We start from the raw sequence: 16,795 nt of genomic DNA, 5'->3' as shown, positions 1-16,795 counted from the left end.
CGATAATTCGATAACGATAATTTTACCGATATAAACTGTTTCGATAAAACGATAAGGACCGTTCGATAAGTGATCGATAATGTTTAAGCACTGTGCGTAATGTTGCGCGAGCACTTCCGGATGCGGCACGCACTCTTGGTTTACAGTGACAGTCAGACTTGAAGGAGTGGAAGATGAGGCAAGTTATTTATTTATTAGTAGAGACCTATGATTTTCGCGATGCGGATAACGCGGACGGAATCACGGAATCCAAATGCGCGGAAACATTTTCTTGTGTGTAATGTTGGACGCGCAAACAGGGTTCGTCAAACACAGCAGACACAGGTGCGTGCAGTATACTTTACTTTCATTCAGCGTCCGCCTTGCGCACGCACACGTCCGCCCAGCTTTAAAAGTATATTTACAGGACATTCACAAATTCAGGAAACTGAGGAAAAGCAGCAGATCCACCACTGCAGTGAATATAGTGTTAGGGTATGTGCGCTCCCACAGCAAAGTGACACCCTTGACATCCATTTATCAGCGTGTATAGCTCGTATATGTATAACACACGCGTGATCACTGAACTAAGTTTTCTTTCTTGTTTAAGTGAACACAAACAGCTGTTACTCAGTATATTGAAACTTAAAGCAGTCTGTCTTGGGTCTTAAAGGGACAGTAGTCTGCTGCTTTTGTGTCAGAAATGTGTTGATTTCATAACAAATAGATTTACATTTAATACAGATGCATTAAAACAAGATTTTAGTTTTTGTATTTGTCATGTTCTGAATAAAAAGTAGTTTAAAACCATTATTAACTGTCTGGTTTTTACAATTTTCATTCAGGAGCAAAAATCTGCCTTTAAATTTGACAGGAGTAAAGATTTGTTATTTATCATGATAATTATCGATATCGACTGATATGGAAAACATTTTCTCGATAATTTTTTGAGTCATATCGCCCAGCCCTACGCTGACATCTTGAGTCTGCACAGTAGCGATTTCGGGACCAGTCCTGCACAGTAGTGAGCAGGAAGTAAAGCCGCAAAATCAAGGCCCCGCCCTCGCAGAACGGCATATCACAGCTGTCAATCATGATGTGACACCACCGTTTTATAGCATTAAATAACTAAAACTTATTTTAAAAACAAACACTTGAATTTACATCAGCGTGATAAAAACTACAGTAAATGACAGAAACCAGCTTTGGAAAAAAGATAATTGAAGTGCAACAATCGAGACGTTTTGGCTTCACTTTTCAGGGCTTGTGCGGCACGCTTGTTCTAGACCAAAAATATGCCAGAATTATATTAATTTGAAGGTGCACATCACCTTTTCATCACCCCCCACTCAAAAAGAGCTGCACCAGTTAGAGTGTTAAGGTTCATTTTACTTCTGAAACTTTTTTACACTCATGGTTTGTGAACAGTTTCTCTCTGGTGTGAATCCTTGCATGTATGTTAAGGCTACTTTTAACTCTGAAACTCTTTTCACATAAATCACACCTGTAAGGTTTCTCTCCAGTGTGAATTCTCAAATGTTTCTTAAGGGTACCTGAGGTTCAAAACCGGTTTCCACACTCATGGCACAGGTGTGGTTTCTCTCCAGTGTGAATTCTTGTGTGTCTCGAGGGTACATTCAACTGTGAAACTCTTTCCTCACTGAAGACACTTGTAAGGTTTCTCTCCAGTGTGAATTCTCAAATGTTTCTCAAGGCTACTTGTAGATACAAAACCCTTTTTACACTCATGGCACACGTGTGGTTTCTCTCCAGTGTGAGTTCTAATGTGAGTCTCAAGTTTACTTTTAAATCTAAAACTCTTTATACACAGATGACATGTGAACGGCTTCTCCTCGCTGTGAGTCCTCTTGTGATCCTCAGGGCGTCCATCTTGACTGAAACTCTTTTCACACTTTATGTCTTCTGTTCTCAGAGTTTCTTTCTGTGAAACATTATGGTTTATTTTTACAATCTGATGTTTCTCATCCACTTCATCGTGACTCTCCTTTTTCACTTCTATCATATCTAAAATGAAGACAGTAAAGAGTTAAAATTAATAAACCAGAGTGACAAAACTTTTTTGAGATTGTATGACAAAAGCAGCATGTCATGTATCTGTTATGTGTTATCTTTCATGTGAAGTACATTATGTCATTTTTATTGTCAATATCTGCTCTTGTAGTTTAGCTGTAGTAGAGCATTGAATGGAGAACACAGTCATTCAATCCACTGAAGGTTGCTTTGGATAAAACTCTTTTCAATCTAATTCTACTGAATCTATTATGGATGCAGAACGTTATCATCTCATGGATTTATGTTTCTCAATACCAATTGATTATTCTTAAACCATGAATAATAAAGATTGAAAAACAGACACCAACCTATTTGTTCTTCAGTTTCTTCAGTCTTTATTCTGCATGGTTGTGGATCTTTCATCTTCTCAAGCTCCTCTTTCACCAGCACCAACAATAAGTCATGAAGATTTCAGTTGTCACACATGAAGTGATTTCTCTCTGTGTTATTGGTGGATTGTTGTAGGAGGAGCTTCACTGAAGGTCTCAATCACTTTATGGGTGTGGCTGGAGATTTTAGAGAGACTTTGTCAGTAAAACATTCATAGAGGGATCTGTTTTCAAGAGTTCATTTTAGTTTATGTCAGATACACTGTACAAAACTTAAACTTATGCCTAGTCAAGATAAAAAATACAAAATTGAAATGACTTGTTGATTATAAGTTAATTACACTTAAGAATTTAAGTGCAAAAGGTGTAAAATTTCATCTGCTTATTTCATTAACTGTATCATAAGAGAATCTGAATATGTGAAAAGGTTAGACACCAAAATTAATGTAACAATGTTTCATAAAACAACTTTAAAGAGTAATCAAATTGAAGATGTTTTTACACCTGTGTGAACACGAGAGGAACCGACATACACTCAATGAAAGCCACCAAGTCATAAAAAATTTCAGAAAATATATTCTAGCAGGATCTATTGTAGCATGATTTGTTTCATGTGTTTTAAACTTTAACGTTTCAAAATTGATTAAACATTTTACCAGAGATGTAAAGTATTGAAGTATTTTTACTCACTACTCCTGCACTATATCAAAGTGTATGAAATGTAGTGGATTTAAAAGTTTGATATTATAATATAGTAAAGTAAAAAAAAAACACAAAGTGGATACTTGAAAATGTCCTTTTAAAAGCAACAGTACTTTACATCTGCATTTTACAAGTCTCATCCATAGGTCTCATCCTATTCAAATCACAAACATTTGTGTAGCCCTTATCCTCCAAACTTACATGAAACAGTCCGAAGTGATGACGAACCACCTCCTCGGGGTAGAAATATGGACAGTACTTCTGATTGCAGGCAAGATACTCGTTTTAACACTCCAAGAAACCCCAAGAAACGCTAAAATCGCGTCTTTTCTCCCCATACATTTCTCTCGTCTTCTTTTATGGGTTAACTGGCGGGTTGTAAACCAACTTTAAAGGTGCACACCGCCACCTACTGTACGGGAGTGTGACAATAATAATCTGCATGATACTGGTTAAATTCGATTTATAGACGCGGTGTTTTTAAGAACATTATTATTGCTTTTATTAACATATCCGTTTTTGTCCCTTCATTTAAAATATTACCCATTGTGAATTTTTTTAATCTCTTGTACTCCTCTAATTTATGATATTCTTACCTGCTGATACCTCACACGTCATTAAGCTCCACTGTCTCCGTTTTCTGACACAGATCAGATGATCACAAAGACATGTATTGTGTTAACCTATGATGTTGCACTGAGCTTATTATGTCCAATTCTTAATCTCGTAAATATTGTATATTCCTTCCTACTTGTGATTGCTATTATTTTGCTTTAATGTACTTTGTGTGTTATAAAAATGTCCTTTCATGCATTAGTCCCAAGATATCTGCCACTTATCTTTGCATTCTTGTTTAAAAAGTGATTTTCCTTCCACCCTATTAAAATTACTGTTGATATTACGTTGATATTATTTAGTTGAAGTGCTTCTTTGGCCATTTGATCTACCATCGCATTACCATGAATCCCAACATGGGCTGGTACCCAAAAAAACTAAAACTTACCAATATTCCCACATTCTTTAGTCTATATAAACTTATCAAAATTTCTGTCAATATATAATTTCTGCATGATTGAGTTCATTACTTAACAGAGACGCCATTGAATCTGAATATATTAAAACCTCCTTTACAGATCCTCAATCCATTGAAGAGTCATTTATATAGCTGCTAGCTCTGCAGTGTACACTGACGTTGCATTAGTTAATCTCCGTTTGTTTCCATACTTAAGACAGATGTTAAATATCTAGAAAAGATGCATTGTTGTAGTTGCCATTTTTAAATGTTACAATTTTATTGGTGTGTGTAAGAGCTCAAGTATACAGTATGTCACTGAGACTGTGCCTGTGAAAACTAAAGTTTCAAATCTCATTGTGAGATAAAGAGCATCACAGATTTCAAGCATTCATTTCTCTTTATGATTTCAACCGCTGACATGATCTTGCTCAGTCAATATTAAAGTTATCAAGTTTCTATTTTCACAGAATGTATTAAATACAAATAAATACTTGTGATGGGGTTTCACAGGCAGGGTCACAATGATTTGTTGTATGAAGCTAAAGGTTTTTTGGGTTAAGGTTCATACACATAATATAATGTTTGTTTAATCTTTGTTGTATTTTCTCTGAATATTTGATTACTGTACTATTTTTTGTAATTAAATTTACATTTGCACTTTATATATATATATATATATATATATTTATATAATTATATACATCAAATAAAAAACAAACAACAAAAAATATTTTTGAAATCTACGAACAATGTGTTGTTCAAGAGTGTCATCTTATAGCTACAGACATTGTAGGTCTCTGACTAAATACTGATCAAACAAATCCCAAGCTTACTAAAATGTTTTGAACAGCACAAAGTGCTGATTTAATCCAGATCAAAACCCAGATTGGATTTTGTGATCTAAATTCAGAATACATTTTTTGTTTTGTTTTGAACAATCCATTTTGAAATTTTGATCTAATCCGATAGCCGAAATTCAAATGGATTACTTTTAAAAACTTCCCTCAACTCCTAGACATTTAAAGGCTAATAGGGATAACATAATATTTTTTTATTAAAAACCCAAAACCCATAAGCAACTACTGTTAAAACAGCTTGATGAATATTCAGGATGGCAAAGATGCAGCCTTTCATCGCCTCTAGAAAGATCAAAGATGATCTAAAATGATCTGTGAGTGCTGTGATATCTGATTGAAGTTAACCTGTTTGCAAGTCCCTATAAAAAGCAGCATTGTTGAACACAAGTGTTTCAACAAGACAACGACTCCAAACACCCAAGCAATGAGTCAAAATCTTGGTTCCAGACAAAAGCATTGAGGTAATGGAGTGACCAGCTGAATCCCCTGATCTCAACTCCATTGAAAACTTCTGGGGTTACAATAAAAATGCAGTTTCTGATGCAAAACCTAAAAATTGACCGGAACTATGGATCCTGGGCTGAAATATCTGTTTCTAGGTGACAGAAGTTGGTTGATTTGATGCAGATGTGCAGCAGTTATCAACAACAATGGTTATGCAACTAAAATTAGTAATTTAATAGCTTAAAGTGATGTTAAATGTGTGTCTAAAGAGAAAAATGTTGACACAGCGTGATATTAATTTCTTTGATTCCATTTAAAAGAACAAGACAGACTTGATAAAATAGTAATGCTTTGAATGTGTAATGTTTTCAATACATTTGAAATAAGGAAATAAACTATAACAACATGTTTTGCACTTTATTGACTTTTATTAGTACACTGCTCTTTTCTGAACACAAGTGTAAATGCAGATATAATAGTTTTCTGTGTGAGAAAAACAGATTCAAAGCAAGTCACAGTAATTTAGTACTGGGGTCAGCATCACATAGTCAATAATCAAAAACACATTTCTAAAAAGATCTCATGAAATCATGAAATAAAACACTGCGAGGTGGTTTCCCGAACAGGGATTAGGTTAAGCCCAGACTAGACTTTAGTTTAATTAGGAAATATAACTAAAAACATTACTTGTGTGTGCATTTTGAGGCAAAACAAATGGCACTGATGTATTCTGATCCCTGTCTGGAAAACACCTCTGCATATGTTTTAACTATTTGTCATATAGACCCCCAAAACGACCATGAAACAGAAGCGCAGTAACAAAGTAATGCTTGACACATCAAAACGGTTTTAACAATCGAAACACATAAAATCTCTTTTGAGTGTGACGCCCACATTTTGGGAATTTAGCTTATTCACTGTATCCCCCAGAGTTAGATAAGTCCATACATACCTTTCTCATCTCTGTGCGTGCTGTAACTCTGTCTGATGCAGCCCCCGCTAGCTTAGCTTAGCACAAAGTCTAGAAGTAAATGGCTCCAGCTAGCATACTGCTCTCAAAAAGTGACAAAATAACGCGAAAATTTTCCTATTTATGTGTTGTGATTTGTATAGTCACACCGTGTACAAATAACAAGGTGATATGAGACACAGCCATCTTTTAACAGTATACACACTGGGAACTATATTCTCAGAAGGCGGGGCACTGTTACGTGGGCGGAGTGATTTGCACAACTCTGACCGAACTCTCGGCTCCTCACCAGGGGCTTCTCGGGTGCTGCAAGCAAATCACTCCGCCCAAGTAGCAGTGCTTCGCCTTCTGAGAATATAGTTCCCAGTGTGTATACTGTTAAAAGATGGCTGTGTCTCATACAGGCATGTGATTGGCTAAGGACAAAAAAAGCAGGAAAATATATCGAGAACCCCCCCACACACACACACGCCAATCAAACTGGTGGCGGATCTATACGGATAGTAAAGTAGGACCCATAACAACTTATTTGAACAAAAAAAAACACATTTTAATTTATTTTACAGCTAGATGTGCAACATGCAGCTTTTTTGTAAAGTATGACACATAACAACTTATTTGGTGGATGTGTAAAAGTGGGAATCAAAAGCAAGTGTCTTGTCAACTGCTCCATCACCACCTCTCTCTATATCAACAACCATGATAAAAAATATGTTTTAACTTATTTTTGTTTTGCATTTTTACACAACTTTAACAGCTAAATGTGCAACATGCAAATGTTCATGTCAAAAGGCCTATTTTGCAGACATCCAAATAAAATGTAGGCAATGGCTTATAAAGAACTAAAGGCATGGCTACTTTTAATTTTATACTTTAAGTAAATTTCCAAGCCTGTACTTTGATACTTTTACTTGAGTAAAGAAGTTAGATCAGTACTTCTATTTTTACCAGAGTATTTTTTTAATACAAATATCTGTAAAATGTGCTACACAGGACCTTTAGTTATAATAAAGGGTCTTAAAAGGTCTCTTTTTCTAATTTTAGACCCCTGTAGATGAGTAACTTTGTTAAACATAAACAATAGAAGGTTGACACTAATAAATAAAAGCAATTTTACAAAAAAATACAGGAGCTATTTATTTTAATCAAACTGGTCAACCTTAAAACTTTAAAAACACGAAACCTTTGAAACAAACGATGATACAGAGGCCGTTTCTCAATCCTAAGGCTGCAGCCTTCCGGAGGTCGCATTTCTAAGCTGCATACGTCATCAAGACTCAAAAAGAGTCACAATATTAACAATTATGAAGTTTACTATTATTCTTAGTTAATCGTAAATTGTTGTAATATGTTTATGACTTCCGAATGTAATGCTCAGTTAGGTTAAACCAGGCTCGATGACGTATGCAACCTGCATGAGACCTCCGGAGGCTGCAGCCTTCCGATTTACGCCCTGTCCCAAATGGCACACTCCGGACTTGTGGTCCTCCTCAGAGTCCACACTTTGATGACATCACGTAGTCCAGACTTTAGGGACCCTTGATGCGAGTCCACGTGGGTGCACCGGAGTCGTATTTTGGGACAGACTCGAGCATCACACCGGAAATAGGTAGAGAAGTTGCCCGTCAGTGTGAACTCCTCCCTTCCGTCGTCTGATTGGTCTGATTGCCCTTTCGCAAGGACTTCTGGGTTGGCAAAGTGCGCGAAGCCTGCTGCAGTGCGGGCTTCGCTGAAGACCGCATCAAGGGGGCAAAGGAGGCGCTGATGAGCACACTTCAAAGCGTAAAAATGACAGATGGGACACCCTACGGTTCGTAGACTAAGCGAGAACGCGCAATTTAAGGCTACGAGACCGAAAGTCCACATGAAGTGCGCCATTTGGGACAGGGCCTAAGAAACGTTCAGAGGTAACTTATTTCCTTGCCTTTTTTTCTGAACCAATATTGTTGCATCATCCCTCTCTCAGGCGCCACCAGGATTTTCTGCAATGGCGCTCGTTTTTCCTCTCATTTCTGTGAAAATTGCCGCTCCAAATCCACCAAGTAAACCGACGTGTATATGTTTGCCTCTTTGTTTCGCGTCACGCGAGTGACAGCCAAACGTCGCAAATGAGGAGAAGAGAGGAGAGAAACGATCGGGTCTGATTGGTGAATGGTGAATACAATCATACTTCGCCATTCGCCATTTGCGAACGGTCGGAAACACGTCCTTGTTGATACTTGGAAAGGAAGGAAAATGCATATCTTTGTCATCTGACGTGCTGCCCGGTGTGGCCCTGTTGCGCGGGGACGGCGATTGTGGTTCCGTCCCGGGTTACCATGGCGACGGCTGTGAGATACCCCCCTCCCCCCTATTTTAAATTTTTTTACATATCTGCATGGTTCACGTAGGTCACATTTTCAGGTCGGAAAATCCGGAATTCCGGATTAATCCGGAAAAATCACATCCCTGGTCTCATATCACCTTGTTATTTGTACACGGTGTGACTATACAAATTCACAACACATAAATAGGAAAATGTTCGCGTTATTTTGTCACTTATTGGGAGCAGTATGCTAGCTGGAGCCATTCAATTCCAGACTTTGTGCTAAGCTAAGCTAGCGGGGGCTGCGTCAGACAGAGTTACAGCACGCACAGAGATGAGAAAGGTACGGTGAATAATCTAAATTCCCAAAATGTGGGCGTGTTCCTTTAAAACCTTTTATCAGTGATAGTAATGCAGTAACTGTAATTTATTCATTTGTGACAAGAGTATGCAGCAAACCTAACAGCAAACCAACACAAACCCCAGTTTTTTGATAATATTATGTATTAAAAATAATACTATATTGCATTTTTTACTTATTACAAATAAATGTAAACTGCTATAAAAAAATTATATTTCCAGCTACAGATACTTCCGTTAAAAAAAAAACGTCTTCATTAAAACAAGACCAAAATTAGGCTTCTAGACCAAAAAAATGCCAGAGTGAGATTAATTTGAAGGTGTAAATTATCTTTTCACGACCCCACACTCAAAAAGAGCTGGACCAGTTAAAGGGTTAAGGTTAATTTTACTTCTGAAACTTTTTTTACACTCATGGTTTGTCAACAGTTTCTGTGTGAATCCTTGCATGTATGTTAAGGCTACTTTTAACTCTGAAACTCTTTTTACACAAATCACATGTGTAAGGTTTCTCTCCAGTGTGAATTCTGATGTGTGCCTTAAGGGTACTCACGGTTGTAAACCCGTTTCCACACTCATGGCACGCGTGTGGTTTCTCTCCGGTGTGAATCCTCATGTGTGTCTTAAGGGTAGATTCAACTGTGAAACTCTTTCCACACAGATGACATGTGCAAGGTTTCTCTCCGGTGTGAATTCTTGTGTGTCTCGTAAGGGTAGATTCAACTGTGAAACTCTTTCCACACTGAAGACACTTGTAAGGTTTCTCTCCAGTGTGAATTCTCAAATGTTTCTCAAGGTTACTTGTAGATATAAAACTATTTTTACACTTATGGCACACGTGTGGTTTCTCTCCAGTGTGAGTTCTCATGTGAGTCTCAAGTTTACTTTTATAATTGAAACTCTTTTTACACAGATGACATGTAAACGGCTTCTCCTCGCTGTGAGTCCTATTGTAATCCTTAGGGCGTCCATCCTGACTGAAACTCTTTTCACACTTTATGTCTTCTGTTCTCAGAGCTCCTTTCTGTGAAACATTATGGTTTATTTTTACAATCTGATGTTTCTCATCCACTTCATCGTGACTCTCCTTTTTCACTTCTATCATATCTAAAATGAAGACAGTAAAGAGTTAAAATTAATAAACCAGAGTGACGCGTTTGAGATTGTATGACAAAAGCAGCATGTCATGTATCTGTTGTGTGTTATCCTTCATGTGAAGTACATTATGTCATTTATTATTTATTGTCAATTTCTGCTAATTGAAGCACTGCATGGAGAACACAGTCATTCAATCCCCTGAAGGTTGCTTTGGATAAAACTCTTTTCAATCTAATTCTACTGAAACTATTATGGATGCAGAACGTTATCATCTCATGGATTTATGTTTCTCAATACCAATTTTTTATGATTATTCTTAAACCATGAATAATAAAGATTGAAAAACAGACACCAACCTATTTGTTCTTCAGTTTCTTCAGTCTTTATTCTGCATGGTTGTGGATCTCTCATCTTCTCAAGCTCCTCTTTCACCAGCACCAACAATAAGTCATGAAGATTTAGGTTGTCACACATGAAGTGATTTCTCTCTGTGTTATTGGTGGATTGTTGTAGGAGGAGCTTCACTGAAGGTCTCAATCACTTTATGGGTGTGGCTGGAGATTTTAGAGAGACTTTGTCAGTAAAACATTCATAGAGGGATCTGTTTTCAAGAGTTCATTTTTGTTTATGTCAGATACACTGTGCAAAACTTAAACTTATGCCTAGTCAAGATAAAAAATATCAAAAATTTAAATGACTTGTTGATTATAAGTTAATTACACTTAAGAATTTAAGTGCAAAAGGTGTAAATATTCATCTACTTATTTATTTAACTGTATCATAAGAGAATCTGAATATGTGAAAAGGTTAGACACCAAAATTAATGTAACAATGTTTCATAAAACAACTTTAAAGTGTAATCAAATTGAAGTTGTTTTTACACCTGTGTGAACACGAGAGGAACCGACATACATTCAATGAAAGCCACAAAGTCATAAAAAAGTTCAGAAAATGTATTCTAGCAGGATCTATTGTAGCATGATTTGTTTCATGGGTTTTAAACTTTAACGTATCAAAATTGATTAAACATTTTACCAGAGATGTAAAGTATTGAAGTATTTTACTCACTACTCCTGCACTATATCAAAGTGTATAAAATGTAGTAGATTTAAAATTATGATATAATATAGCAAAGTTAAAGAAAAACACAAAGTAGATACTTGAAAATGTCCTTTTAAAAGCAACAGTACTTTACATCTGCATTTTACAAGCCTCATCCTATTCAAACACAAACATTTGTGTAGCCCTTATCCTCCAAACTTACATGAAACAGTCCGAAGTGATGACGAACCACCTCCTCGGGGTAGAAATACGGGCTGTACTTCTGATTGCAGGCAAGATTCTGGTTTTTAAACACTTCAAGAAACCCCAAGAAACGCTAGAATCGCGTCTTTTCTCCCCATACATTTCTCTCGTCTTGTCTCGTCTTCTTTTGTGGGTTTACTGGCGGGTTGTAAACCAACTTTAAAGGTGCACACCGCCACCTACTGTACTGGAGTGAGACAATGATAATCTGCATGATACTGGTTAAATTCGATTTATAGACGCGGTGTTTTTAAGAACATCATTATTGCTTTTATTAACATATCAGTTTTTGTCCCTTCATTTAAAATATAATCCATTGTGAATTTTTTAAATCTCTTGTACTCCTCTAATCTATGATATTCTTACCTGCTGATACCTCACACGTCATTAAGCTCCACTGTCTCCGTTTTCTGACACAGATCAGATGATCACAAAGACCTGTATTGTGTTTACCTATGATGTTGCACTGAGCCTAAATGTCCAATTCTTAATCTCGTAAATATTGTTCCTTCCTACTTATGAGTGCTATTATTTTGCTTTAATTTACTTTGTGTGTTATAAAAATATCTTCCCTTCATGCATTAGTCCCAAGATATGACTGCCACTTATCTTTGCATTCTTGTTTAAAAAGTGATTTTCCTTTCACCCTATCAAACTATCAAACTTACTGTTGATATTATTTAGTTGAAGTGCTTCTTTGGCCATTTGATCTACCAGATCATTACCATGAATCCCAACATGGGCTGGTACCCCCCCCCCCCAAAAAAAACAACTTACCAATATTCCCACATTCTTTAGTCTATATAAACTTATCAAAATTTCTGTCAATATATAATTTCTGCATGATTGAGTTCATGACTTAACAGAGATGCCATTGAATCTGAAGATTGTTACAAACCCCTCAAATTTTTATTGTAAGGGGGGTATAGGGTTCACGCAACATAAAAAGGACACGCGAGTCAAAGCACCATTTAAATATTTATTAATGCCCCTGCACTCACGTGCCGCAGGCAACTACTTGTAAGGTTGAGGACGAAAGATTTTCACAAACAACTAACAAAACAAAAAACATAGAACAGCCAGAAAAATTACATAAACACACAGCTTTTCAGCATTGGCGGAACATCAGGACGCACACGGAGCTCTTTTCCAAACAGCGGGACAAATAGAGCTTCCCCTCAAGTGTGCGCCACGCTCACGTAGAGCAAAAAACAGTGGCAGTGTCGACCGGGCGACTGGAGTTCAGATGGAAACAGCATATGAGGTGTAGAGGTGTGATTTGTTCATCTGCTGTGCAAACTAAGCAATCAGTCGTGCCGATTGGTCGCGTACTTTTCCATGAGCAGACGTCGTAATCAATGAACGTGTGATACTACGTACGTGTGAAGCTACGTCCGGGCCATTTTTTTATTATAATTACATGTTAAACCTGTTACACTTTTAATGACAAAAAAGTTAAAATAATCAGTTGAGAAATATCTTACCCAAAGGCACATCTATTCAATATTATAGCAACACATGGCATAAACAGTACAATCTTACAGATTCTCTTCACGTATTAAGTCACATGATGTAAATAAAAAAATGCCTTGCATAAAATCAGTGTATGGCCTCTCTTATGTGTTGTCCATAAAGTATTTATTGTCCAATTTTTTTTACATAATCCATTGTTTGGCACTGACAAAACAAGGTGGATCACAGCGCCACCTTGTGGATATTCAAAGTCAATTTATTTCTGTAGCACCATTAAACACAACAATGTTCACCAATGTGCTGTTCAGCTTACACAATAAAATTAATATAAAAATAAAAACAGTAAAAAGAATAGTTGAAACCATACATCATCATCATTTAAAAACAATACGATATCTAGATTTAAAGTGTATTTACCAAATAGAGGAAAAACTTCATACCTGAAAGACATCAAAGATGTAATGTCTCTTTGAAGAACAATAGGGTCCTTGCACCTCGGTGCTTGGCCCCTATTAACTTGATTCAGGGGAAATATCATTTTGTTTATAATCTTTGAGGTTTAAGGGTCATTAACAGACATACAAATACTTTAAAGTAGGCCTACCAAATCTTACCCAAACATTTTACAGTAGACCTACACAACAGAAATTTAAATACTGTACTATACGTTAAACTCACTTTGCACTCCTTTTAAATACTTATTTGTACACATTTTTACTGTATTTTACAAAACAAAAAGGCACAGTCAATGTTCCCAAAATATTTTCCTGAAGGCACACCAAACACTACATATTTTCCAGCACTTCTAACCTCATCCCAATCAACTCATCACATCTTCAGAAAAATATTAAATAACAACCTTTTTTCTTTTTAGGTTTCTTCTGTTTTAGACCTACCTATTTCACTACCACCTTAACCATCTTCCACTTTATATGGAAATATTGTATATATCCAGCTCTGGGTAGATTACATAAGAATTGTAATCAGTTACTGATTACAAACTACATGCCAAAATTTGTAGTCAGTAACCTAATCTGTTAGGGGCCAGTCACACCAAAAGCGTTTATGGCAGTTGCAGGCGCCTTTTTTGAATGATATTCTATGGGCAGGGCGCGTTTGCGCGCTGTTTATGCGCGCGAGCGCCTTGCGGTTTTTTGCCGCCTGCCGCGCACGCGTTTTTGAAAGAACACTGAGAGCGGAGAAGCGCCCGACGTCATTCGCGTCTTTGCATTGTCCAATCGAATGAGTGGAGAGGCGGGCCTTACGTTGTGGTGAGGAAAGTTTACAGCTGCTTTAAAGAACCGGACTCCACTCGCTCACTCTCTCCTGCGTGTTTGTGCACCTCTCACCCTCAAACAAGGTCAGAGCAAGCGCCATCTTTTTAAAGTTTCTGCTTATATGACAGTTAACAGCAAAAGAGCGCTCACGCTTCAATATTTTGAAGCTGACTCGGTGGTTGCTTAGCAATATGAAAAGCCACGTGGCACTGCTCTTTTTAAAAAAAAAAAAAAGCAGTGCGTCGCGCCTTGCGTTTGCAAGCGTTTAAAGCGCTTTTGGTGTGACTGGCCCCTTAGATTACACATTTTGTGTAATGTTATATGAGTACTTTTTGATTACATCTACATTTGACCTATGTTTATTTGATATCACATATTTAAGTAGGATAGTATTGTACTATTTTGACACAGTACAAAGAGCAAGAAAATATATGGCAATTTTAAACAAGACATGTTTTTAAGTGCATTTGACATGTATGCAAAAATAAACAAACATCATATCAGCCATAAAATATGTATTTAGATCAGATTTCACCACAGTTAACACCGCGTTGCAAGCACATTTTGTTAGAAAACATCAATGATGGGAATGACTCAATGACACCTTACAATGCTTTATATACAGTATGTGAAGATTAATAGAATACACATATATTTTAAAATGTAATGTAATTTAAATACAAGTTCTTGATTTATGGGATCTGATTACATGTACTACCCTCTATATATATATATATATATATATATATATATATATATAAATATATTACTGCTCAAAAAATTAAGAAAATCATCACAGCTTTACACCAAGTCAGATAACCTTCAGGAATATCAATCACCCGAGCACAAGTGATTGTAAAACTGAGTGAGTGTAACTTTATACATATTTTGGTGCAAATACAATTGAAAACAGATACATTGGACAGGCAACAGCAAGAGTGGTTTAGGGAGGAACATTCTCAGAGGGTCTCACAGACCTCTACGTGCTATGAAATATCGAGATTAAATCTTCAGATCTATTGTCAGATCTTATGCTGGTGCAGTGCAGAGACCTCCTGATACATGATGCACAACCTCATTTGGCCAGAGTCTGTAGGCAGTTTCTGGACGATTTTGTAAAGATGATAGTATTTAATATCCGGACGTTCAACCGCACGTACGTTATCCGGACGTTCACGTGACCGCGACGTCTGACGCCTGAATACTATGGGATTTTGGCCAGACGGCAGGCGAGCGTACACGTTTGTTCAACTGACGTTATTTCAACCAAATTTCAACGTTGATTTTTAAGCATTTTATTAACCTTTTTCAACCGTTTACCATTCACCGTTGTTTCAACGTTGAACAAACAACTGACTTAATTTCAACCAAATTTCAACGTTGAAGGTCGGTCATATGCCCGCTGGGAAAGCACGCGTTTTGCTGCCAAATCGCACGCTTTTGACGTGTCAGTATGCAATCAGACGCCCGACCAGGCGTTTGTGACTACTTTGGCTTTCCATACAAGTGTTTCATTCTACTTTCATTCCGCCACAACTGCAGCTCGTTGGGGCAGACAGACTATTTAAATAAATTAATTCCTTGCTTGATTCACAATGTGACTCTTTTATAAACATTATCTAAAATATCTTAAAAACAACAGAACATGATGATGGTCAGTCACATCACGCACCTGCAGCTATTCTGTGTTTAGAGGAAATTTAATAGGCATACACGAAATAAGTAACAAAACGAATTTAAAATGATATGACGATTTTCAGTTCTTTTTTTGTAACACGCTCCACAAACGCAAAGAAACCGATGGGGCATCATGTTTTAAATATTACTTTACAGAACCACAACGTTTTTATCTGTATGACCATGTAACCATAAAAGTAATGTAAGGTCATCATGCATGCATTGCTGTTCAGTGTTCACCGGCATGTAGGCTATGTACTAACACGTTATTACGCCATTAGTTATTCGAAATATAAATGATCCGCTTGAACCTCATCCAAGTGCAGCGCTGATTGCTGAAACACCGCTCACATGAGAATTTGATGTGCCTCATATCGACACTTACAACGTTTCACATTAAATTACATATTTGTCCAAAACCATTGGTAATGGTAATGGTATATATATATTTTTCAGCTTTTTTGACATGACAATGTTTAACAGTGATTCTAGAACAGATGAAAACAAATTATAACATCAAATAAAAAACAAACACCTTTTTTTAAATCTACGAACAATGTGTTGTGCAAGTGTCATCTTATAGCTACAGACATTGTAGGTCTCTGACTAAATACTGATCAAACAAATCCCAAGCTTACTTAAATGTTTTGAACAGCACAAAGTCCCGATTTGATCGAGATCAAAACCCAGACTGGATTTTGTGATCCAATCAAAATAAATTCAGAATCAATTTTTTTATTATGAACAACCCATTTAGAATTTTTGATCTAATCCGATAGCTGAAATCCAAATGCATTACTTTTGAACAACTTCCCTCAACTCCTAGACATTTATAGGCTAATAGGGACCATAACATAATATTTTTATTAAAAACCCAACACACACACAAAAAACCTTTCATGTGTACTGTTTTCAATGCATTTGAAATAAG

At 36.7% G+C, this 16,795-nt stretch overlaps 2 long non-coding RNA genes across 2 annotated transcripts; both read right to left on the bottom strand.

Moving 5' to 3' along the window:
• Positions 1-955: 955 nt before the first annotated feature.
• LOC135734267 (uncharacterized) lies at positions 956-3,431 on the bottom strand. Its single transcript, XR_010527229.2, has 3 exons — positions 3,285-3,431; positions 2,361-2,558; positions 956-2,004 (listed from the first exon to the last, which is right to left on the bottom strand). It is a non-coding gene; the product is annotated as an uncharacterized lncRNA (long non-coding RNA).
• A 5,599-nt stretch (positions 3,432-9,030) lies between these two features.
• LOC135768777 (uncharacterized) lies at positions 9,031-11,554 on the bottom strand. The gene is made up of 3 exons (XR_012336311.1): positions 11,397-11,554; positions 10,489-10,686; positions 9,031-10,141 (listed from the first exon to the last, which is right to left on the bottom strand). It is a non-coding gene; the product is annotated as an uncharacterized lncRNA (long non-coding RNA).
• Between the last annotated feature and the right edge of the window lie 5,241 nt (positions 11,555-16,795).

The sequence above is a fragment of the Paramisgurnus dabryanus genome, chromosome 3 (genome assembly GCF_030506205.2).
Source record: "Paramisgurnus dabryanus chromosome 3, PD_genome_1.1, whole genome shotgun sequence".
NCBI classification, from domain to species: Eukaryota; Metazoa; Chordata; class Actinopteri; order Cypriniformes; family Cobitidae; genus Paramisgurnus; species Paramisgurnus dabryanus.
This window is presented reverse-complemented; position numbering and strand designations above follow the sequence as displayed.